Source organism: Podarcis cretensis (genome assembly GCF_951804945.1).
Source record: "Podarcis cretensis genome assembly, chromosome: 7".
Classification (NCBI taxonomy): Eukaryota; Metazoa; Chordata; class Lepidosauria; order Squamata; family Lacertidae; genus Podarcis; species Podarcis cretensis.
Genome location: NC_137176.1, coordinates 83039684 through 83064010, shown reverse-complemented (window position 1 = coordinate 83064010; position 24327 = coordinate 83039684). Strand labels below are relative to the sequence as shown.

The window sequence follows — 24327 nt, the reverse complement described above, 5'->3', positions numbered from 1 at the left end:
AGCAAAGAAGAAGATGAAAAGAAGGAGGAGGAATGTTCCTGTCTGGGGAAGAGATTTCTAGCGGTTTCTGCAACTTACACTTTTGGGGGGCGAAGAAGAGATTGGTGGCTCTGTAGGAACAGATGCTTCTTGCTGACCTTTGGATATCAGACACTTGGCACAATGTCAAGCACTTGGGTTGTACAGGAAAAATGATGGCCCGGATCCAGTCCTAGTCCTAGTGCCAGCTGGCAACTCCAGATAAGGACAGGCACACTCAGCTTTGCCGTGACGGCTGAACTTTGAAGAGTGAGTTTCAGTTCTGCACGCGTGCTGGTAACTTGGAATGCAATCCAAATTTCTGCATTCTGGATGCTGAAGTTTTAAGATATGAGAAATTAGGAACCACATAGAGGTAGAAGGAAGTCATTAAATAAATCAGGGAGTAAAACCAGAGATTAGGCATAGATAAGAAAGTAAGAGTAGTGAGGAGAAATCGATAAGGTGAAGATAAAAGGACTTCTTACTGGAAATATATGTTTATAATGATGGTTCATATTTCTTAAAAAACTGTCTTTGATAAGATTTTTCTTTTAACTTTCTATTTTTTCTTCTGTTTTCTACTTTCCCGTTCTTCCTTTTTTCTTTTCTATTTTCTTTTTGTGTAATTTTTTTCTTTCATAACAGAACAATGTGTTTTATTATGTGCAATTTTTAATGTGTAAATAAAGATAATTTTACTCAGAAGCAAATCACATGGAGGTTGAGGGAGGCTGCTTTCTAGTAAGTATGTTTAGAATCTGAGGAAGAGGAAGCAGAAGTGTATAAAAAATTTGCTTCTCTCTCTCTCACCAGTGTTGTGTAGTGGTTAAGAGCGGTAGTCTCATAATCTGGGGAACCGGGTTCGCGTCTCCGCTCCTCCACATGCAGCTGCTGGGTGACCTTGGGCCAGTCACACTTCTGTGAAGTCTCTCAGCCCCACTCACCCCACAGAGTGTTTGTTGTGGGGGAGGAAGGGAAAGGAGAATGTGAGCCACGTTGAGACTCCTTAAAGGGAGTGAAAGGCGGGATATCAAATCCAAACTACTCCTCCTCCTCCTCCTCTTCTTCTTCTTCTTCTTCTTCTTCTTCTTCTTCTTCTTCTTCTTCTTTTCTCTCTCTCTCTCTCCCCCCCCCCCACAAAACACTAAAACTTGGGAGCATCCAGCAGAGCTGAATGCTGGAAGATTGAGGGCAGAGAAAAGAAAGTGCTTTTTCACACAGCATTTTGTAAAGTGGTGCAATTCTTTCCCACAAAAGATCACAGAATCACAGAGTTGGAAGGGACCCCAGGGGTCATCTAGTCCAACCCCCTGCAATGCAAGAATAATGGTGATGGCTACCAACTTCAATGGCTTTGAAAGGGGATTAGATACATTTGTGGAAAATAAGGCAACCAGTGCCTACTTGCCATGATGGCTATTGTGGCGTTTGCCCGTTCGTTTGAAAATGTCTGTACAGGGGAGAGAGAAAGGGTTAAAATGTAGACCAATAGGAAAGCGGGAGGCGGAGCCCACCTGTTTATAAAAGGGCTTAGCCCGAGGTTTGAGTGTGGTTAGTTGGTTGGGAAAGGCAGTTGGAAAAGCAATTGGCAGGCAGTTGCAAATAGAGAGACAGTTAGTGCAGTGGGTTTGAGAGTGAGGGGAGGTAGAAGAGATAGAGACAGGATACAATAAGACTAAGAAGGTAAAGAGTAACAACGTTTGGAACATAGCTGTCAACGTTTTCCCTTTTTTTAAGGGAAGGGAAATTCCCTTATTCCGAATAGGATTCCTCGCAAGAAAAGGGAAAAGTTGACAGCTATGGTTTGGAATGCGGTTAAAGTTTGTTTGTGTCTGCAATAAACTACATTCTTCTTTGTTAACATGAGAACCTGACTGAGATTAAAGAGATTTACCGGGGAGGACCTGGTTGGTGGCAGCGGATTAGTGATGTAAGGGTCAATAGTCCGTGAGACGACCGGAGGCTCCGTAGGAAAACCACAAAATGTTCTGCTGCCACTCTTTGAGACATTATGTTTCCAAATTACTGGTTGCTAGGAATCCCAGGAGATGAGAGTCCCGATGCTCTCAGGTGCTGCCTGTAGACTTCCCATGGGTGTCTGGTTGGCTGCAGGAACAACAGGGTGCTGAATCAAATGGTTCTTCTTATGTTCTTATGTTATCTATTTTTTTAAAAAAAATACATGATTTTTATTAGGTTTTCCATATTTCATTGCAATTTCATATAAATCCATAACTTAAGACATTGCTTACATAAAGCATCAACCTTCCACACAACTTTACCAATTTCTTCACATTTCTATTACCACATTTCTATCTATCTTTTAGCATTCACCTTCTTATATGTAAATCAGCTCCTTATTTTCAACCAAACACTTCAACTCAAACCTACAAACGTTTTCAACTGTTTACAATTTTCTTTCAAATAGAATATAAATTTGCTCCAGTCCTTTTGAAACAGTTCATCACACTGATTCCGGATCTTCCCCGTCAGCTTTGCCAACTCCACGTATTCGACCATCTTAATTGAAGCCTTTGGTCCCCACCCTGGACTTGGCTCTCACCTGTGGCTCCTAGATACGCTGTCAGAATGTGGCAGTGGCTACACCTGGGAAACAGCTTTGACTGGCTGGCTAAACCAGGTGTCAGGGGCTGGACTGAGGAGGAATGGTGGGAGCCACTCCCTCGTTTTCCTGAACCTTCCCAAGGGCTGGAGGACAGTATTGATTTAGAACAGTGGTTTTCAGAGGGGCATAGTCTAGAGGGCAAAAGCTGGGAAATACTGGGTGAGAACAGCTAGAAGAGGGAACACCAGGAGACGGACAGCTAGCAGATTCAGTGTCCTTGGACAGCATTCCTGACCCCCTTCACCTAAGACTAGATCAGGCACATCCAACAGGTAGATCACGATCTACTGGTAGATCGCAGAGTGTTCCTGGTAGATCTCTGGTCTCTCATGGATCTCCTTCCCCCCCAAAATAAAAAGTAAAACAAAAAAAATATATAAAAAAGCTCAACAACTACTGTTTCATAAAAAAAAAGTTCAACCACTCTGGCTTCCTAAGGAAAGCTGAACAACTTTGCCTTTCCCCAAAAATAGCTCAGCAACTTTTGGTTCCTAGCCAAAAAGTTGACCATCAGATTAAGGTCCACTGTTTGACTGCAGATTCAGGACCCTAAACTGTGTTTTATATAATCAACTTTTGATTATGTTCTGTGTATATCACAACGCTCATTCAGTTTCATTCATTCATTCATATATTCCATTTCCTTCATTCATTTGCTTCCTAAAAAAAGCTGAACAACTTTGGCTTCCCAGAAAAAGTCCAACAACTTTGATCCATCCAACGACAATGGGTAGATCACTGCTAGTTTTTTTACACTGTGAGTAGATGCAGCCTCTTGGGAGTTGGACGTCCCTGGACTAGAACATAGATTAATTGGGGACGGAGGGGATGAACATGTACTGGGAGCAATGCCATTTCCAGAGAGATATGCATTCCTTTATCTGTGGCTGTGATTATTAAAGAAACTAACTGGTAAGGGACGCTGGTGGCCCTGTGGTCTAAACCACAGAGCCTAGGACTTGCCGATCAGAAGGTCAGCGGTTCGAATCCCCGCGATGGGGTGAGCTCCTGTTGTTTGGTCCCAGCTCCTGCCAACCTAGCAGTTCGAAAGCACATCAAAGTGCAAGTAGATAAATAGGTACCATTCCGGTGGGAAGGTAAATGGTGTTTCCGTGTGCCGCTCTGGTTCACCAGAAGCAGCTTAGTCATGCTGGCCACATGACCCGGAAGCTGTACGCTGGCTCCCTCGGCCTATAGAGTGAGATGAGCGCCGCAACCCCAGAGTCATCCGTGACCGGACCTAACGGTCAGGGGTACCTTTACCTTTAACTGGTAAGAATGTTCCTTTCTTTTGATCTGCTTATTTACTGCCACCAAAGGAGGGATCCTATTCCCTGAAGCCTGACACCAGGTGTGGGTAGCCGATGGGTCTCAAACCCTCGGTGAGTTAGGGACTCTTCCTCTGAATGCAAGACAGGCTCCGGCGGATTGAAGGGACAAGACCAAGAACATGATTGCTCATTTAAAAAAGGGAAGATATGCAACTGAATGAGGCCAACCATGCTTGTTGACCTCTGGGCTTCACAGAATGCTGGGTGCAACTGAGGGTGCATCTCACTACTGTGGTGTTAGAAGGTTACCCTGTTCTCCAATGTTTCCTTGCGGCCATTCCATTGCTACATTTTGAACCTGCAGATACATATCAGCATCTGATTTAAACTCTTGTTTTATCTCTTTGTCTCTTAAAGGGGCGCATTTCAAAGATGGCTCCATGTCGGAGATTTAAAGTCTCTGAGAGTCTTTCCTGGGCGGACATTTCTCTCTCTCTCTCTCCCTCCCCTCTGCCAGCCTATTTTATGGGATTTGTAATAAAATACTCTAAATGGCTTACTTAACGGGTCAACCTTTTTTTTCTTCCCTGGTATAATATCGAAACTGCAATTCCCAGCACATTTCAATACACCAAGAGGGAATAGTAGAAATTTACAGCTAATGAAATATTGAGGAAGGCGATTACCTAATCTGCTCCTGGGGACTTGGCAGCCAGGCACACGATAGTTGAGTGCTGTGCTGTCACTGGAGTTTTTGGGGTATAAAAACTTGCAACCTTTTGTTGCAGTGTGGAGCCCTGCAGTTCACGGTTCCAGGGGCTCCGCTCCATCCCTCCTCCCCAGTTTTATGTTTCTGTCACAGCAGTCAGCAATCTGTGAACCCTGGAAACATTTAGGGCCCCACCAGACACTGTGTGTGTGTGTGTGTGTGTGTGTGTGTGTGTGTGTTCTGCAACAACTGAATATTGTAGCAGCTCAGCTTGGTAGAGCATGAGATTCTTAATCTCCTTATCATGGGTTTCAGCCCCACATAGGGCAAAAGATTCATACATTGATAACAATAATAATTTTATTATTTATAGCCCGCCCATCTGTCTGGGTTTCACCAGCCACTCTGGGAGGCTTCTGGCTGATATAAAAACATAATAAAACGTCAAACATTCAGGGGGGTTGGACTAGATGACCCTCGTGTCCCCTTCCAGCTCTAGAGTTCTATGATTCTATGAATTGATGCAATAATAGTTCTTAAGTGGTGGGTTTATACTGGATCATCCTGCTTCATTAGTCATTCCGTGATGCTTCCCAGTGCTGCTGTATTATTGCCAGTGATTTTTCGAGAAAAAGAGATGTCGGAACTCACCATGAACGCCTCCCATGTTTTCTTATAATGGCAATAGCGCCCACCTGAGAGGTGCTGGAACTGAGTTTTAGTGAATTCCAGCTTAAAAAAAGCCCCGATTATTGCCATCTGGAGGGGATCTTTTGCCCTATAGCGCAACAAAAGCTGGTGAATGGGAAATGCACCCGGAAGACCGAAAGCTGTATCGGGGAGTTAATGATCTAACATGGAGCTCTCCCTGCCTCTGTTCCTTTCCCTTCCCGCGCTCTTGTTAAGTTTTTGGATGGTGTGAGAACAGCCTTCAATGTCCTGAGAACGTTGGGAGGAGGTGAAGACCCCCCACACAGCTGCCTTAATCAGCTGTGGAGGATAATGCTGGCTACCTTCTTTGATGCCGGACTTTGTTTTGAGAAAGTGAGGCATTAGGAGGGGGTGGCTAATGGATTATCTGCACGTAGCCAGTCGGAAGCCACACAGGCTACCTGTAAAATCGGACCATTTGGGCAGAGTTTCTTTGAAGCTTGTGCATGGACTGATCAGCCGCAGGGGCATGCAAACGGAGGCTAGTTGGGGGAGTCACCTTCACTGCTTCTTGAGGGCTTCCAAGTGGCAGATTGAAATGTTTGCTTGGTATGTACGCATTGCCTGCTGTTTGGGAACAAAACCTGTAATCTTCTCACCCATTTGTGTATTTTGTATTGCTTCTGAATCTCCCTTACCTTTCTCACCCTGATCTGAACACAGTGATCCATGCGACGGTCACCTCCAGGCTTGATTATTCTAACTCGCTCTATGCAGGGCTGCCCTTGAAGCTGACCCAGAAACTCCAGCGGGTGCAGAATGCCGCGGCGAGGCTCCTTACAAGGTCCTTGCTGCGGGATCACATTCATCCAGTGCTTTACCAACTGCACTGGCTCCCGGTGGAGTACAGGGTCAGGTTTAAGGTGCTGGTTTTGACCTTTAAAGCTCTATGTGGCCTAGGACCCTAGGAGCAAAAAGGGTTTTCTCGTGTGTGTGTTTCTTTGTGGCTGGTTAGCTGCTCTCCCTGTGCAAAGGTCAGAGGGGGCAGGGTTTCTGTTGAGGCAGGTGATTAGCTGTGGGAGGAGCTTATCAGAGCTTGCAGGGCAGCAGCTGAAGAAGGAGCAAAAAGGGGTTTCTTGTGTGTGTGTTTCTTTGTGGCTGTTTAGCTGCTCTCCCTGTGCAAAGGTCAGAGGGGGCAGGGTTTCTGTTGAGGCAGGTGATTAGCTGTGGGAGGAGCTTATCAGAGCTTGCAGGGCAGCAGCTGAAGAAGGAGCAAAAAGGGGTTTCTTGTGTGTGTGTTTCTTTGTGGCTGTTTAGCTGCTCTCCCTGTGCAAAGGTCAGAGGGGGCAGGGTTTCTGTTGAGGCAGGTGATTAGCTGTGGGAGGAGCTTATCAGAGCTTGCAGGGCAGGGACGCGCCCCTAGCGGCGCGCACAGTTTGATCCATCTTTTAGATTTAGGGGAGCTAGTCTCAAACGTTTGTTGGGGGAGACCTAGGGTTTTTTTTGGGGGGAAATTATTTGTCCTGTCTGCATGCTTCTTATGATGGAGGACCGCTGTAGCCACCCCCAACGACACGTTCTCAAGATGGAGAGTGAGGGAACAGCTGCAGTCGCCTGCGGTTCCTGCACAATGTTTGCCATCTTGCCAAAGGTTGCAGGCAGCTTTACCTGCAGCAATTGCATGTTGATTGCCCTCTTAGAAGACAAAGTCCAGCAACTGGAGGAACGTGTAGCTATGCTCTAAAGAATTAGAGAGCTGGAGCACTTCTTGGAAGCAACAAAGCACACCGTCTCCACCAAGGAGGAGACAGGGGACTCCCCTGAGAAGGAGGCTAGTTCGCCAACACAGGAGCCAGATATTTGGAGAAACGTGACTCAAAGAAGTAGGAGGCCCAGGGTTCGCTCTGATTGTTTAGAAATACACAATCGCTTTGAGGTCCTCTCCCCTAGCATGGAAGACGAAGAGCAGACTCCATTTGAGGATCTCTCCCTCATTACAGTCGATCAGGTATATGAAGACGAGCAGCAAAGTCAGTCCTCAGGGAATGTGCAGGCGACCTTGGAACGGACAGCTCACAGAAGAACCCCGACCAGGCCTAAGAGGAGGCGTGTAGTGGTGATAGGGGATTCCCTACTGAGGGGAACAGAAGCAGTGATCTGTGGGCCTGACAAGATGTCTCGGGAAGTGTGCTGTCTCCCCGGGGCTAAGATCCAAGATGTAACTGAACGACTGCAAGGAATCATAAAACCCACTGACAAATACCCCTTCCTCTTGGTTCATGTGGGAACCAATGACACTGCAAGCAATAGCCTCCAGAAGATCAAAAGAGACTACGAGGCTTTGGGCAGGAAATTGAAGCAATTAAATGCACAAATTGTCATCTCATCTGTCCTCCCAGTTGAACAACGTGGCCCAGGGAGAGAGAGAAAAATAGTGGAAGTGAACAGCTGGCTTCGCAAATGGTGTAAACAGGAACGGTTTGGATTCTTAGATCACGGACTGCAGTTTCTTGAAGATGGACTTCTGGCAAGCGATGGGCTGCACCTCACAACGGTTGGGAGGAATGTTTTTGCCAAAAATCTCAGAAACCTCATCAGGAGAGCTTTAAACTGACTAATGTGGGAGAGGGAGACAGTGCTCCTGAAGGTAGGAGTCTATCAATTGATGAAGATGATCATCCAAATGTCATAGACCAAATGGAGCAAACAGCACGCAGACCTAGTGGTGGGAGGAAAAAATCCTTAAATAAGAGACACGGGGGAATGATTAATGGACTTCAATGTCTGTACACTAATGCACAAAGCATGGGAAATAAACAAGATGAGCTTGAGCTCTTGGTACAGCAAACTAAATATGACATAATAGGCATCACTGAAACCTGGTGGGATAAGTCCCACGATTGGAATGTAATAATGGAGGGATACAATCTATTTCAGAGAAACAGACCAGACAAGAAAGGAGGAGGAGTGGCGTTATATGTCAGGGATGTGTATACCTGTGAAGAGATCCAAGATTTAGAACCTCAAAGCCAAAGTGAGAGCATTTGGGTCAAAATTAAGGGAGAGATGAATAACAGGGACCTCATTGTGGGAGTTTACTATAGATCCCCAAGCCAAACGGAGGACATAGATGATGCCTTCCTGGAACAGATGACCAAGCATGCAAAAGGAAGGGAGATAGTAGTAATGGGGGACTTCAATTACCCGGATATTTGCTGGATGTCAAACTCAGCCAAGAGCATAAGGTCAAACAGATTCCTCACTGGCCTTGCAGACAACTTCATTGTCCAGAAAGTGGGAGAAGCAACAAGAGGAACAGCCATTTTAGATCTGGTCCTAACCAATGCTGATGACCTGGTTAGTGGGGTACAAGTGGAAGGATCATTAGGCGTGAGTGATCATGCTCTTCTGAAGTTTACTATACAGCGGAGCATACTAGGACTCAATTTCTTGACTTTAAGAAAGCCGACTTCATAAAACTTAGGGAAGTGCTGGGTGAGATCCCATGGACAGTAATACTAAAAGGAAAGGGAGTTCATGATGGCTGGGAGTTTGTTAAGAGGGAGATCGTAAAAGCACAACTTCAGGCAATACCAATGAGACGGAAACATGGAAGGTGCCTAAAGAAGCCAGGGTGGCCATCTAAAGAACTTTTAACTGAGTTAAGATTAAAAAAGGATGTGTACAAAAAATGGAAAAGGGGGGAAACCACCAAAGAGGAATTCAAACAAATAGCCAGCACGTGTAGACACAAAGTCCGAAAAGCTAAAGCACAGAATGAACTCAGGCTTGCTAGAGAGGTTAAAAGCAACAAAAAAGGCTTTTATGGGTATGTTCGTAGCAAAAGGAAGAAGAAAGAAACAGTGGGGTCACTCAGAGGAGAAGATGGTGAAATGCAAACAGGGGACACAGAAAGGGCTGAACTCCTCAATGCCTTCTTTGCCTCAGTCTTCTCCGATAAAGAAAACAATGCCTGACCTGAAGAATTTGGAGCAAATGATTCAGCAGAGGAAACACAGCCCAGAATAACTAAGGAGATAGTACAAGAATACTTGGCTAGTTTAGATGTATTCAAGTCTCCAGGGCCAGATGAACTGCATCCAAGAGTATTAAAAGAACTGGCAGATGTGATCTCAGAACCACTGGCAGTCATCATTGAGAATTCCTGGAGAACAGGCGAAGTCCTGGCAGACTGGAGGAGGGCAAATGTTGTCCCTATTTTCAAAAAGGGGAAAAGAGAGGACCCAAATAATTACCACCCAGTCAGTCTGACATCAATACCAGGGAAGATTCTGGAGCAGATCATTAAGCAAACAGTCTGTGAGCACCTAGAAAGGAATACTGTGATCACCAATAGTCAGCATGGATTTCTGAAAAATAAGTCATGTCAGACTAACCTGATCTCGTTTTTTGACAGAATTACAAGCCTGGTAGATGAAGGGAACGCAGTGGATGTAGCCTACCTTGATTTCAGCAAGGCATTTGACAAGGTGCCCCATGATATTCTTGTAAAGAAGCTGGTAAAATGCGGTCTTGACTATGCTACCACTCAGTGGATTTGTAACTGGCTGACTGACCGAACCCAAAGGGTGCTCATCAATGGTTCCTCTTCATCCTGGAGAAGAGTGACTAGTGGGGTGCCACAGGGTTCTGTCTTGGGCCCGGTCTTATTCAACATCTTTATCAACGACTTGGATGATGGACTCAAGGGCATCCTGATCAAATTTGCAGATGACACCAAACTGGGAGGGGTGGCTAACACCCCAGAGGACAGGATCACACTTCAAAACGACCTTGACAGATTAGAGAACTGGGCCAAAACAAACAAGATGAATTTCAACAGGGAGAAATGTAAAGTATTGCACTTGGGCAAAAAAAAATGAGAGGCACAAATACAAGATGGGTGACACCTGGCTTGAGAGCAGTACATGTGAAAAGGATCTAGGAGTCTTGGTTGACCACAAACTTGACATGAGCCAACAGTGTGACGCGGCAGCTAAAAAAGCCAATGCAATTCTGGGCTGCATCAATAGGAGTATAGCATCTAGATCAAGGGAAGTAATAGTGCCACTGTATTCTGCTCTGGTCAGTACTCCTCACCTGGAGTACTGTGTCCAGTTCTGGGCACCACAGTTCAAGAAGGACACTGAGAAACTGGAACGCGTCCAGAGGAGGGCAACCAAAATGGTCAAAGGCCTGGAAGCGATGCCTTATGAGGAACGGCTAAGGGAGCTGGGCATGTTTAGCCTGGAGAATAGGAGGTTAAGGGGTGGTATGATAGCCATGTTCAAATATATAAAAGGATGTCACATAGAGGAGGGAGAAAGGTTGTTTTCTGCTGCTCCAGAGAAGCAGACACGGAGCAATGGTTCCAAACTACAAGAAAGAAGATTCCAACTAAACATTAGGAAGAACTTCCTGACAGTAAGAGCTGTTCGACAGTGGAATTTGCTGCCAAGGAGTGTGGTGGAGTCTCCTTCTTTGGAGGTCTTTAAGCAGAGGCTTGACAACCATATGTCAGGAGTGCTCTGATGGTGTCAGGGGTTCCTGCTTGGCAGGGGGTTGGACTCGATGGCCCTTGTGGTCTCTTCCAACTCTATGATTCTATGATTCTAGGACCCACGTATCTACGGGACCGCCTCTCCTGGTATGCCCCGCGGAGGACCTTATGGTCCACAAATGACAACATTTTGGAGGTCCCAAGTCACAAGGTGGTTAGGGCCAGGGCCTTTTCAGTTCTGGCCCCAACTTGGTGTAACGCTCTGTCACAAGAGACAAGGGCCCTGCGGGACTTGACATCTTTCCACAGGGCCTGCAAGACAGAGCTGTTCCGCCTGGCCTTTGGTTTGGACTCAGTCTGACCCTTATGTTTCCTTCCCCTTATGGTTTTGACTTTTAAAATGAGGCTGCATTTTAAATGGCATTTTAACCTGTATTTTAAATTGTTTTTTTTTTCTTTCTTATTATGTTTTTCTGAAATTTTATTGGTGTTAGCTGCCCTGAGCCTGGCTCTGGCGGGGGAGGGCGGGGTATAAATAAAATTTATTATTAGTAGTATTATTATTATTTAAAAGAACCACCTTGCCTTTGGTAAGACAGCTGGACAACCTCCCCACCCTGCCACGAACATTTATGGAATGAAGATTCAGGACAGATGAAGGAATGTTCTTCTTTAATCAGTTAGCCTGATCTTCTTATGCTCTGACAATGTGCTCACAATGTGCATGTTCAGCATTGAGGAGAAACCACTGCTCTGCCAGTCAGGATCCCTGATTGTCCAGGATTCCCACATAGGTGGGGGAGCGCTCTGTGCATGCCTGTGTCCCTGTCTGCATATTGGACCCTTCTCAGTTGCAGGCCTGTCCATGTTTCCTGTTGTGAACATTACTAGAGGGACCCAGGGCCAATTATCAGCAGCATCCACAATGTGCAGGCAATACAGGAACCGACTATTACATGAGCTTATGCAGGGGATTCCCAAACCTGATGCCTTCCAGATGTTCTGGTGGCTGCACAGCTCTGCCGGCTAGCAGTAATGGGAGTTGCAGTTCAAAACATCTTGAGGGCACCAGTTTGGAGAAGAGTGATTCAAGGAGAGGGATGATGTCACCGCAGGAACTGGGGAGAAAGACAGCAATGCGCTCTTAATTACATCTTGTCATCTAGGCTTGATGGTTCCTTCCTGTTCTTCCCTCTGAAAGTCTTAGTCTAACTTATTTTTCTTTTTTAAAAAACTTTCTAATGATAGAGACCATCCATGACCTATCTAGTTCATGATGAGCAACCTGCAATTTCCTGGTTTTAATTTTCTTCTCCTTGCTTCTGCGGAGGCCAGTTGCTATAACCAGTGGCACAATTATATTTAATGGGTCCTTCCCCACCTCCTTCTTGACCAGGAAACACATTCTTTGCAAACTGCTGCCCCCTCACCTTCAACCATCTTTCCAGGACCGTGTGCCATTGTTGTGTGAAAGTTAGACTCCAGTATGCTGGTGAAGTCTTTGTCCATGGAATTTTATTGGCAGGGATACTGGAGTGGCTTGCCAGTTCCTGCTCCAGGTGGATCACGTTTGGTCAAAACTCTCCACTATGACCTGTCCATCTTGGGTGCCCTGCTCGGCATAGTTCATAGCTTCTCTGAGTTATTCAAGCCCCTTCGCCATGGCAAGGCAGTGATCCATGATGACCAGAGCACGCCAGGCACTCCTGTCTTCCACTGCCTCTCGCAGTTTGGTCAAACTCATGCTGGTAGCTTCGAGAACACTGTCCAACTATCTCATCCTCTGTCGTCCCCTTCTCCTTGTGCCCTCCATCTTTCCCAACATCAGGGTTTTTTCCAGGGAGTCTTCTCTTCTCATGAGGTAGCCAGAGTATTGGAGCCTCAGCTTCAGGATCTGTCCTTCCAGTGAGCACTCAGGGCTGATTTCCATAAGAATGGATTGGTTTGATCTTCTTGCAGTCCATGGGACTCTCAAGAGTCTCCTCCAGCACCAGAATTCAAAAGCATCAATTTTTCGGTGATCAGCCTTCTTTATGGTCCAGCTCTCACTTCCATACATCACTACTGGGAAAACCATAGCTTTAACTAAACTGACCGTTGTTGGCAAGGTGATGTCTCTGCTTTTTAAGATGCTGTCTAGGTTTGTCATTGCTTTTCTCCCAAGAAGCAGGGGTCTTTTAATTTTGTGACTGCTGTCATCCTCTGCAGTGATCATGGAGCCCAAGAAAGTAAAATCTCTCACTGCCTCCATTTCTTTCCCTTCTATTTGCCAGGAGGTGATGGGACCATGATCTTAGTTTTTTTGATGTTGAGCTTCAGACCACTCTTGGAAACAGTATATACCAGGAGGACCTTTGGGGGTGCCCTGGCCAAGCTCTTCTCATCTTACGTTCTTAGAAGATGATACATTGGCTGAAATCTAAGAGCATCAAAGTATCTGGAAAGCCAAAATATTATTCGCATTGACACATCGTTTGAGCTCCTGCTGGCTGGCTGCTGGCCAGTCAGCTGGCTTGCCCAGTCTCTCTGCTACTGTTGGTTTGAGGCAGCCCTTTGTGGCAAGTTACGTTGTTGGAGAGATTCCCTGATGTGCCTGATGTGTCGCAGGAGCATTACTGCCATCAGAGCTGAGCTGGCTAGGATTTATTGATCTTTCAGTCAAGGACTCAGCAAGCCTCTGCTCCAGTGCTGCAGCCAGTCAAATAATTTCCCACTTGCTTAGACCTCTGGATTATTTTTTGTATCTTTTCGTTCCAAACTTTTCCATGCTACAGCAAGTGTTTTGAAATGTTGCTGGGTGTTTCTCGATATATATATATATATATATATGTGTGTGTGTGTGTGTGTGTATATATATATAGATAGATGATAGATAGATAGATAGATAGATAGATAGATAGATAGATACACAATAGAGTAAGCTCCTGTTGCTCCATCCCAGCTCCTGCCAACCTAGCACTTCGAAAGCACACCAGTGCAAGTAGATAAAGAGGTATCACTGCGGTGGGAAGGCAAGTGGCATTTCTGTGCACTCTGGCTCTTGTCACGGTGTCCTGGTGCACCAGAAGCAGTTTAGTCATGCTGGCCACATGACCCAGAAAGCTGTCCGTGGACAAACGCTGGCTCCCTTGGCCTGAAAAGCGAGATGAGCACCACAACCGCATAGTCGCCTCTGACTGGACTTAACGGTCCAGGAGTCCTTTGTCTTATTATTGCATCACAAATTTCAAAAGCAGTTCCGAGTTACAACAGATCAGCAGCCATCTTGCATTGCTATAAGGTAAAGGTAAAGGGACACCTGACCATTAGGTCCAGTCGTGGCCGACTCTGGGGTTGCGGCGCTCATCTCGCTTTATTGGCCAAGGGAGCCGGCGTACAGCTTCCGGGTCATGTAGCCAGCATGACTAAGCCGCTTCTGGCAAACCAGAGCAGTGCACGGAAATGCCGTTTACCTTCCCGCTGGAGCAGTACCTATTTATCTACTTGTACTTTGACGTGCTTTCGAACTGCTAGGTTGGCAGGAGCTGGGACTGAGCAACGGGAGCTCACCTCGTCACGGGGATTCAAACCGCCGACCTTCTGATCGGCAAGTCCTAGGCTCTGTGGTTTAACCCACAGCACCACCCGCGTCCCTATTGTTATAAGAGGCACAGCCTTTTTGCACTCCAGTATCCTGTCATTGTCAGAAGCCTTGTTCTACGGAATGCTGCATCTAGCATTGAAAATAGATTCTATTTCCGGCCTAGCAAAGCGGGCCTTCAATTAGGGACCTTCACACAGGTGGAAATAAGCAAAAAGAGGTTTTCCAGTGCAGTGAGCACTTCAATTTCATGGGCTGCTTTCACAAGGGAAAGTTATAAGTCAGAGCTGTCGAGTAATATTGCCCAGGGCTCATATCAGTCTCCCCAGAGATCCCTGAACTGCCCTTTGTTATCCCTTCCAAATCTAACAAATATTATTCAACCAACTTCAGTGCTGGAGACTTAGTAGCCTACGGCATTTGCCAACATGAAACTATTCACTCCTTTCCCCAATTTCCCCTCTAAATTAGGCTGAAAATGATGGTAAATAAACAAACAGTAGTACGGACAGTTCCACTTCAGACTGCAGGTGGGGGAATCATGTTTTTGAATGCTCCTCTGATTTGAAAACTCCCCACAAAAAAAACAGATGAACAGTGTTGTTGTTGTTTAGTTGTGTCCGACTCTTCGTGACCCCATGGACCAGAGCACGTCAGGGACTTCTGTCTTCCACTGCCTCCCGCAGTTTGGTCAAACTCATGCTAGTAGCTGCGAGAACACTGTCCAACCATCTCGTCCTTTGTCATCCCCTTCTCCTTGTGCCCTCCATCTTTCCCAACATCAAGGTCTTTTCCAGGGAGTCTTCTCTTCTCATGAGGTGGCCAAAGTATTGGAGCCTCAGCTTCAGGATCTGTCCTTCCAGTGAGTACTCAGGGCTGATTTCCTTCAGAATGGATAGGTTTGATCTTCTTGCAGTCCATGGGCTTGAGTCTCCTCCAGCACCATAATTCAAAAGCATCAATTCTTTGGCGATCAGCCTTCTTTATGGTCCAGCTCTCACTTCCATACATCACTACTGGGAAAACCATAGCTTTAACTATACGGACCTTTGTTGGCAAGGTGATGTCTCTACTTTTTAAGAACAGTAGCTCCTGGCAAGTAGAAGAGGAGGGAGCAAGTTCAGCTCTGTTTTTCCCACTGATGTGCTTTATGCCTGTAGGGAGTTTTGGGGGTTTATTTCAAAAAACAATAACCCAGGGAGAATTCAAAAATGGCATTCTGTCGCCTATATCAGAAGTGAAGCAATCCACTTTCTCATCTCAACCTTATTGGGTGTGTATTCTTTGAATTTATATATTGCTTAATGCTGTAGTTTCTAAGCTATGTACAATAGGGATACAGCATGCTTCGCAAAATCAGTTAAGATTAACCATAGTATCGGGGGGGGGGGGGGGAACTCACTTAAAATACAAATACAGATAGGTAGCCGTGTTGGTCTGCCATAGTCAAAACAAAATAAAAAAATTCCTTCCAGTAGCACCTTAAAGACCAACTAGGTTAGTACTTGGTATGAGCTTTCGTGTGCATGCACACTTCTTCAGATATCTGAAGAAGTGTGCATGCAAACGAAAGCTCATACCAAGTACTAACCTAGTTGGTCTTTAAGGTGCTACTGGAAGGAATTTTTTTATTTTGTTTTAAAATACAAAGTTTGTAATAGGGCATCTCTTACAGAGGATGTGCAAAGACATATGGGGAGCATGCAGGATCAGACCCATGGCCCATCTACTTCAGCCTCCTTTCCTCACAGTGGCCAATCAGATGCCTGTGGGAAACCAGAAGCAGGACTCGAACACAGAATCACTCTCCCCTTCTGCGGTTTCCAGCATTGCTGTCTCCAACTGTGCAGAGCCATCCTGTCTAGTAGCCATTGTTATCTTTATCCTACATACGTAATTTTTTCCAATCCTCTTTTTAAGTCTTCCAAGTTGGTGGCCTCCTGCAGAAGCGAGTTCCATAGTTGAAGCTTTTGCTGCATGCACAAGCTTTGAGTTTGGCAGAAGTCTTCAGCGGACAAATGAGCTCCATGATATTCCATACAGGTTCTGCACGCTCCAAGCCCATAAAAGCCCATTGTCTCGCCTCTGTTGCATCTTCCGACTTTCATTTCTTATGTTCTGAATTTTTGTTTGTCTTCCATCTCTTCTGAGGATATCAGCAGGGGGTTAATGTGATTCTTCTACAGAGTTGGGCTTCCTTAATTAAAACAACAACAACAGCCCCAAAGACGAACTAGTTGTCTTTTCCTTGCTTGTGTGACTGTACTTATTATTTTCTAGCTCCTGCTGTTATCTCCAGCAATCAGATCCAAGAAGATGATCTGATGCTGTATTTGCATCCGGACAATACTTTAGGGAGACTTTTTCTTTTGTCAGGATGAGGGGAGGGGAGGCTCTCTAGGCTGATTCATACTTGCATCTCAAGCGCTGCAACATCACAGTTCTTTTAGCTCATTTAGCGGTTCGGTTGGAGTTCTAGCGCATGCAAGGAAGGTGACATTGTGCTTCCTTGCCCACCCACAATGCATTGGGGAGGGGGATAATAATTGGGTGCTGTTCAGTCCTAGTCCTGATTGTTAGTTTCTGTTTGCCACCGTGAAGTGCCCTTGGAGTCACAAAACTCTGTTTTGCATTCCAGAGACATTCCAGACTGTTGGAAGTCTCACGGAAGATGGGAGACGGAGGTGACGTTACTGGTTTCTTGTTCCTTTGTTGTTCAGTTGCTCTCTGCTTTCACAGAGAGAGGATGTTTCTTTTCTGTCTGCGTAGCTAGAAATAAAACTCTTAGCGATGTAGCTCATAAATCTCATCACTTCTGCTGCTTTGAAACTCTGCTGAATGGGAACGTGCTTGGACCCTTATTAGAGGCTCAGGTTGTTAATTATCGTCGGAGGAGAGAACGAAGGCTTGACCGGAGGAGTCGCTCGGTCGAACGCAGATTCTGACACTGATTAGATCCACATGATTTCCAGCAATTGGCATTCGGACGCGCACATTGCCTGAGAACAGCATGGGTAGAAGGACGTCATTGTGGCTAGATGCCTTAGGTGCCAACCTGGGGCCCTGGGTGCCTGAGCACTCACAAAATTCCCCATGAAGGGGCCAGGCACCCACAAATTTTGATGCCAGGGCCATGCATGCTGCATGGCACCCACAGTCTCGGGCACTCACAGTCGTTGGGCCAAGATGGCACTCCTGCTAAATGCCATATTGCAGATAGCATGGCCAGAGTGGACCACAGATTTCCCAGCCCTGGTCTAGGGAAATTGGTCCCTCAGTCCTCAATATCTAAGTGAATTATGTACAGTGGTACTTTGGGTTACAAACACTTTGGGTTACAGACTCTGCTAACCCAGATGTAGTACCTCGGGTTAAGAACTTTACCTCAGGATGAGAACAGAAATTGCACGGTGGCGGCGTGGCGGCAGTGGGAGGCTAAGAACGGACCTCTGGAATGAATTAAGTTCGTAACCAGAGGTACCACTGTATATATAGAGAGAGATAGAGAGAGAATATTTCAATTGATCAAAATAAAATGGAAATAAAAAGTGAATAACCAATAAAATATAATGAAGTAAAAACCATATGCTGTCTTAGACAGTCCTTTTCTATATAAACATAATGGAATCCAGTAAATTCTAAATATTATTTTCTGTTGTAGAGGTCATAATTTAAGATCCATAGATGCCTTTGTTACAGAAGCTTAAACACTTTTCCACTGTCTAGTTGACAAAGGAACCTCCAATTCTTTGTTCCACTCATTTCTTAAAATCTGCGTATTGAATTGATTCGTTGATACCAAATATCTATAACAAGCAATCATAGGTTTTTTAGTTTCAAAAGATTTGACCAATTGTTCCAATGTCTCTGATATCTCCGAAGCTGTAAAAACTGCCAGTCCAAACAAAGTAAATGTTGCAACTGCAGCCTGGGCTGCATTCGAGAGATGATATTTATCTCTCAAGGCAATGTACAGTCAGTTGTACCTCGGAAGTCGAACAGAATCCTTTCCAGAAGTCCATTCTACTTCCAAGATTTTCAGAAACCAAGGCACGGCTTCCGATTGGCTGCAGGAAGCTCCAAAGAACGTCCGCAAACTGGAACACTCACTTCATGATTTGCGGCGTTCGGGAACCAAAACCATGGCTGTCAACTTACAGATTTGAAAATAAGGGACCAGCAGCCTCGAAAATAAAGGATCAGCAGCCAAAATAAAGGATTTGAGTCAACCAGCTGAAATACGAAGTTAAAAGGGACCAAATAATTTTGGAGAGCAGTGCCAGTTTTTAGCCCTTCGTTTCCAGAGGTTGCTGCTCAAGACACCAGCTGATGAAACACAGCAATTAAATAACTACAAGCAGCAACCATTTTTCGTGCAAAACGAAGTCCAAGCTATGAAGATGCTGCTGCAGTTCTGTATCTTTTCTTTCATGCTCCATCTGTAGCTCTCTGTTCCATCAGGCAGGGCAGGAAGAAGAGAGGGGGGGGGGAAATAGTGCCCAAAGTAAACCCGCAGATCAGACTATCTATGCTAATCTACCACTACAAATCTATGGGAGAAGCGCTTGCGGTTCTTCCTCCACTTTCCTCCTCTATGGTTAGCCCTTGGAACACTTGCCCACGTCTCCTCCTCTGTTGCCTCCTCCTCCTCTCTCTGAACTCCTTTCTCTATGGTTGCCCTTGCTCTCCTCTCAAGGCTCCTCAGTCCCAGCGGGGAGGGGCTCCCGGGGGCCGAGGCTGGTGAGAGGAGGGTGGAGGGGGGGGGGCGGGCTGGGCAGCCAAGCAACACAGTTGGAGCCTCCCTCCTCCCTGGCCGGCAGGGAGGGAGGGAGAGGAGCTGCTTCCTTTGAAACCCGGGAAATTTAAGGGACATCATCAATAAGGGGTAGCAGCGGGACACGGCGCTGCCAAATAAGGGACAGTTGACAGCTATGACCAAAACAGAAGGCGTTTGGGACCCAAGGTATGACTGTACATGTAAAATTCATCTGCCTCACCTATCAGTTGGTTCAAAGTCAGTATACCTGCTTCCATCCAGTTTTTCCATAGTACCATCTTTTTCTTTTTCTTTTCTTTTTTAAAAAAATGAGTTTCCCCACAAAGTCATTTTAGTAACTAAGTGAAATTGACTTTTATGAAGATGCATCCCGACTGTCCTGTATTGGTCCATCCTTTCTCTCATCTCCTTCCACCATTGGATTGTTCTTGAGGCTGCTTTCCAAACTGGAAGGCAGTCAAAGTAGCAATTATCATGTCATAGGGTTTCATTTTCCCCCGAGGAAAATTCCTTTCTCACATATTGTTCTTGGCTGGAGACGTTCAGAACACTTTTCTCTTTTGCACATTACTGCCCTTTCCTTTGGGATCAGGTGCTTTCTCCAGTATATTTCTCCATTAAATTGCACACATATGACCCAAATACATGTCCTGTACATTAGTAACTCTCATTGATGGCAGTGGGTCTAATTTCTGAGCAGGCATGTATAAGATCGTACTGTGGTTCATGAAGCAGAAATTAAAATAAGGCAGCCACGCTAAGCAGGCTTACTAGAGGGTAAGTTATTCTCGGGATGCCTCTCCACAATTCCACTGGAGAATATAAGGCTTCTCTAGAGTAAGTACACTAACAGCTCCGATTAGCCAAATTGGTGGCACGAGTTGAGCTGGTGGAACGCCAGCCTTTAATCTCACGTGGGGGGTTTTTTGCATGAGGAAAAGCAGATGTTCTTCGACAAAATGATAAAATAATGGTTTCTCTGGGACTCGACAGTACAAATCTCCCTTAAGTTGTGCAGAAAGCTACAGCTGATCCATTCATATCTGCCGAAAACACTGGGTCTCCAAGGCCCCCAGAATGAAAAGGAGCTTTATAAATACAGCCTTACTATTGCTTAGCCAAATTCTTGTACAAATGTCAGAGCTAGCTTGGACCTGATACATTGCAAAACATCTTCCTGGTGTGCCAAGCATTGCAGGAAAAGAGACAAGTGCCACTGAATCTGGTATAGTTCAGCTGCAAAGCTAGACTTTTGGGGCAACATTCTGGACATGCATGTCTACTCTGAAGGAAGTCCTATTGAGTTTGAAAGGACTTAGTTCCAGGCATTTGGGAGGCTGATCAGAACCTCCCTTTTAAAGAAATTTCTTGATGGGTAGCTCTGTTAGCCTTTTGCAGCAAAGAGCAACAACAGCAGAACCTTGTGGCATTTTAAAGACGAGCAAATTTATTGTGCCGTAAGCTTTTGGCAGTTCGGTTTATCAGCATTGGTGTTATGCTGAGTTACAGGTGTGCATGTTTTTTTGGCGGGGGGGGGGGTTGGTGGCGGGAGAAGGGGGGTTGTAAACTGCAAGGTCAGAGGGAAATGGAATGCAGAGAAATGCAGGCAAAGATAATTACCATATTTTTCCATGTATAGGACGATGCTTTTTTGCTTTTCTAAAGGCAAAAATGGGGTGTTGTCTTATACACGGCTAGTGACTGCAGGGGGGGAGGTGCGATTAATGGCAGCAGCAAGCAGGAGATTGGCAGCGGCGATTGGGCGGGTGATTGGTGGCTGTGGCAAGGCAGGTAGGCGATTGGTGGCTGCAACAAGTGGGCGGGTCGGCTGTTGGTGGCAGCGAGCAGGCAGACAATTGGCAGCTGCGGTGAGGTGTGCGATCGGCAGTGCCTGTAGCAAGCGATTGGCAGTGGTGGGCAGGCAGGTGAGGAATTGACAGAAGTGACCTCTCCCACCCCAAAGCTAAACAACTTAATTTCTTAATTTTGGGTTAAAAAAAAATAGGGGTCGTCTTATACATGGGGGTGTCTTATGTATGGAAAAATACGGTACATAATTAACAGTTGACTGTGAGGGGAGACACTCCATCAGGCAAGGCCTCCTTCCACCTGCCTTGCTCTACCCTCTGCTTCTCAATGTGTATTGTATTGTTTTATGTACTGTGGCTTGCCGTTGTTTTATTGATTATAGTTTAGATATTATTGTAACTGTTGAATGGATTTCTGTTTAACTTTTATATGTTGATATTATTATTTTATACTATTCTAATGATTGTTGAATGTTACTTTTTTGATGGAGGCTGCCTATTTTAAAGTTATGTTTTATTATCACATTTTTGTATTGCATTAGATTGTTGTAAGGTGTACAATTTTTGTCTCTTCAGCTTGTAAACCGCCTTGAGTATTGTAAGATCGAAAGGCGGTATACAAATTAAAAATGATGAAAATGATGAATGATAATAAAACATCTGATGGTAACACTGATGCCCGGGCAGGGGTAAAGTGATTGACATATGTAAAGTGATAAAAACCCGTTGCCTCAGCCCAGCCCACAATTATTACATTGGATCCCTTGCTGTATAGCAACATGTAGGTTGTCTCACATTCACGTACTCTCTTTGAGGTTCCTCAGCTCCAGAAAGGCCACTCTGAGGTCATTTACTGAGTGCCCTAGAGGGCTGAAATGCCCTCTCTTTGGCTTTGGAATAGTGCTATTTCTTCCTAAGGAAATTTTTTAATGACCACTTTTACTACAACTGACTGTTTTCATGCTCTGTGCTGTTGTTTTATCTCGCCGTTTGTCTCTGGTTTTATTATCCTGCTTTATTATTTTGCATCTTGTCTTGTTTTGTTGCAAGCACTTCATAGCCGCCGCCCCCTCAATTGTTTTAACGCCCACACAATAATAATTGCACTTAATACATTCTTTCTCCCACACTGGTGCACTTTTAGTGTGTGTCCTTGTCTACACATACCGAACAAATGCACACATATAAACAGAATATATGTCGGGGCTTTATAACTCAGAGTTATCATGGCATATGATGGGTTGAGATATAAAGTTGTACCAGGGAGATTTAGTAGCTAGGTGAGAGACCAAGAAAGTTCAGAATCAGAGAATTATTACAGAAGAGTAATATTTGAAGTTAAAGCGATCTATTCCAAGGTGAGAACAGAAAGCTAGAACTAGATGAGCCTTTGTTCTTATTTAAAATATTCCCCACCCCATTCAGATATCACTTAGCAGATCCTAACCTATTCCTCTTGCCCCAGTTTTTACATCTTACACTCCCCATGTAGCGTTATCTGACTGCATCCTCCAGGAGTGATTTAACAGTGGATCAGGTGTAAATCAGTAGATAACAGCCTTTGGACTGTTGTGTAAGCAATTGTGAGGTTGTTGTTTTTTAGGTCAAGTTATAAAAAGGTAAAGGTAAAAGACCCCTGGATGGTTAAGTCCAGTCATCTCGCTTTTAGACCGAGGGAGGTGGTGTTTGTCCATGGACAGCTTTCTGGGTCATGTGGCCAGAATGACTAAACCACTTCTGGCGCAATGGAACACCGTGACAGAAACCAGAGCGTATGGAAACGCCGTTTACCTTCCCACCGCAGCAGTACCTATTTATCTACTTGCACTGGTGTGCTTTCAAACTGCTAGGTTGGCAAGAGCTGGGACAGAGCAACAGGAGCTCATCCTGTTGCAGGGTTTCGAATTGCCAACTTTCTGATCGGCAAGCCCAAGAGGCTCAGTGGTTTAGACCACAGCGCCACCCATGTCCCTAGGTCAAAGTATAGTTGCATTCGTGGCTGCAGTTCTGTTGAACTTCAGAGGGTCTTACTTTGAAGGAAAGCATGCGCAGGATTGGCCTGTCCCTCTTGCGCCCTGGTTGTGGGTTTCCCAGAGTAATCTGGTACAGAAAGATTAAAAAGAGAAGCTACATAGCTCAAAGCAACAAGGAGCCCATTTTCCAGCAGTTCTGCTCTGCAGCCTTGTGATTCAGATTTAGCACCATCTGTTTCGATTTTGAATTTTTTATAGGCGAGCACTATTGATTGCCATTTCATAGATTTTCCTGGACAATGCCAAAGTGGATTCGACACCATCATCCTTTCCTACAAAGCAAGAACTGAAATTTGTTATCCATTGATAGTTCTTGAATCCATTATTTGTTTTCATGTGTTCATCCTTTTGGGAAAGCATGCAGTTTGGGGGAACAGACTTAACAGAACATGATGTATCCAACATTCATTACAGTAGTGGTTTGTGGGAGCTTTTTTAAAAAAAGTGTATTTTTTTATGAATTCCTCCTTTCTTACCTAGCGAATTACATGCAGTCCAATAGGGCAATTAGTAAATGTGATTAGACTGTCCAAATTGTAATGGGAGCCATGTGTCATCTGCAAAGTTGTTTATCCTCCTTCCTGCAGTCCATTAGACCCCTGCAGTCCATTAGACACTCCACCCTCTCTCATTATTTGCCGCCCCTTGTTATTAAAGGATGGCTGCCTAGATAAGGGGTGGGGGGGAAAGCGTGAAGATAAATAGCACAGATTTCTGGTACAAAGAAGTGGCTTTGAAATGAAAAGTGGGACAAAGACTTGGCAGCAGCAGCCTCAGGTTAGAACTCAGAAGAGTTCTAACGTTACAATGTGTTATGTTCAGATGCATTCAGCTGGGTTTTTCTTTCAGCCTCATTAGAAAAAAGGAAAACCTCTCTTTTAGCATAATTGGACGGCCCACATCTTGGGCCCACTTTATCACTGAAGCCTTAACCTCCTCATCCATTACTTCGTAGTCTAAAAGAAGTCTCTACATTTTTGCAATGATTTTGGTTTTACTATTCAGTAGTTCTCTTTCAAATCTTATCTGCTTATCCTGTCTGAACACTTCATTCACCTGGAAGTAATCTAGCCAACTAGAAAAGTGATCTTTTATTTTCTCATAACTTATCAATATGAAAAAACAAAATAAAAAAAATTCCTTCCAGTAGCACCTTAAAGACCAACTAAGTTAGTTCTTGGTATGAGCTTTCGTGTGCATGCACACTTCTTCAGATACACTGAAACAGAAATCACCAGACCCTTTCAGTGTATCTGAAAAAGTGTGCATGCACACGAAAGCTCATACCAAGAACTAACTTAGTTGGTCTTTAAGGTGCTACTGGAAGGAATTTTTTTATTTTGTTTTGACT

At 45.0% G+C, this 24327-nt stretch overlaps 2 protein-coding genes across 3 annotated transcripts in view; both read left to right on the top strand.

Moving 5' to 3' along the window:
- Positions 1-22591, top strand: part of TMEM71 (transmembrane protein 71) — a 213989-nt gene extending 191398 nt beyond the window's left edge. Inside the window, exon 9 of the transcript XR_013840898.1 lies at positions 22563-22591. The gene's annotated coding sequence lies outside the window, so the exon portion shown is untranslated. The remainder of the gene's footprint in view (positions 1-22562) is intronic.
- Positions 1-24327, top strand: part of KCNQ3 (potassium voltage-gated channel subfamily Q member 3) — a 168255-nt gene that overhangs the window by 94083 nt on the left and 49845 nt on the right. The window lies entirely within an intron of this gene.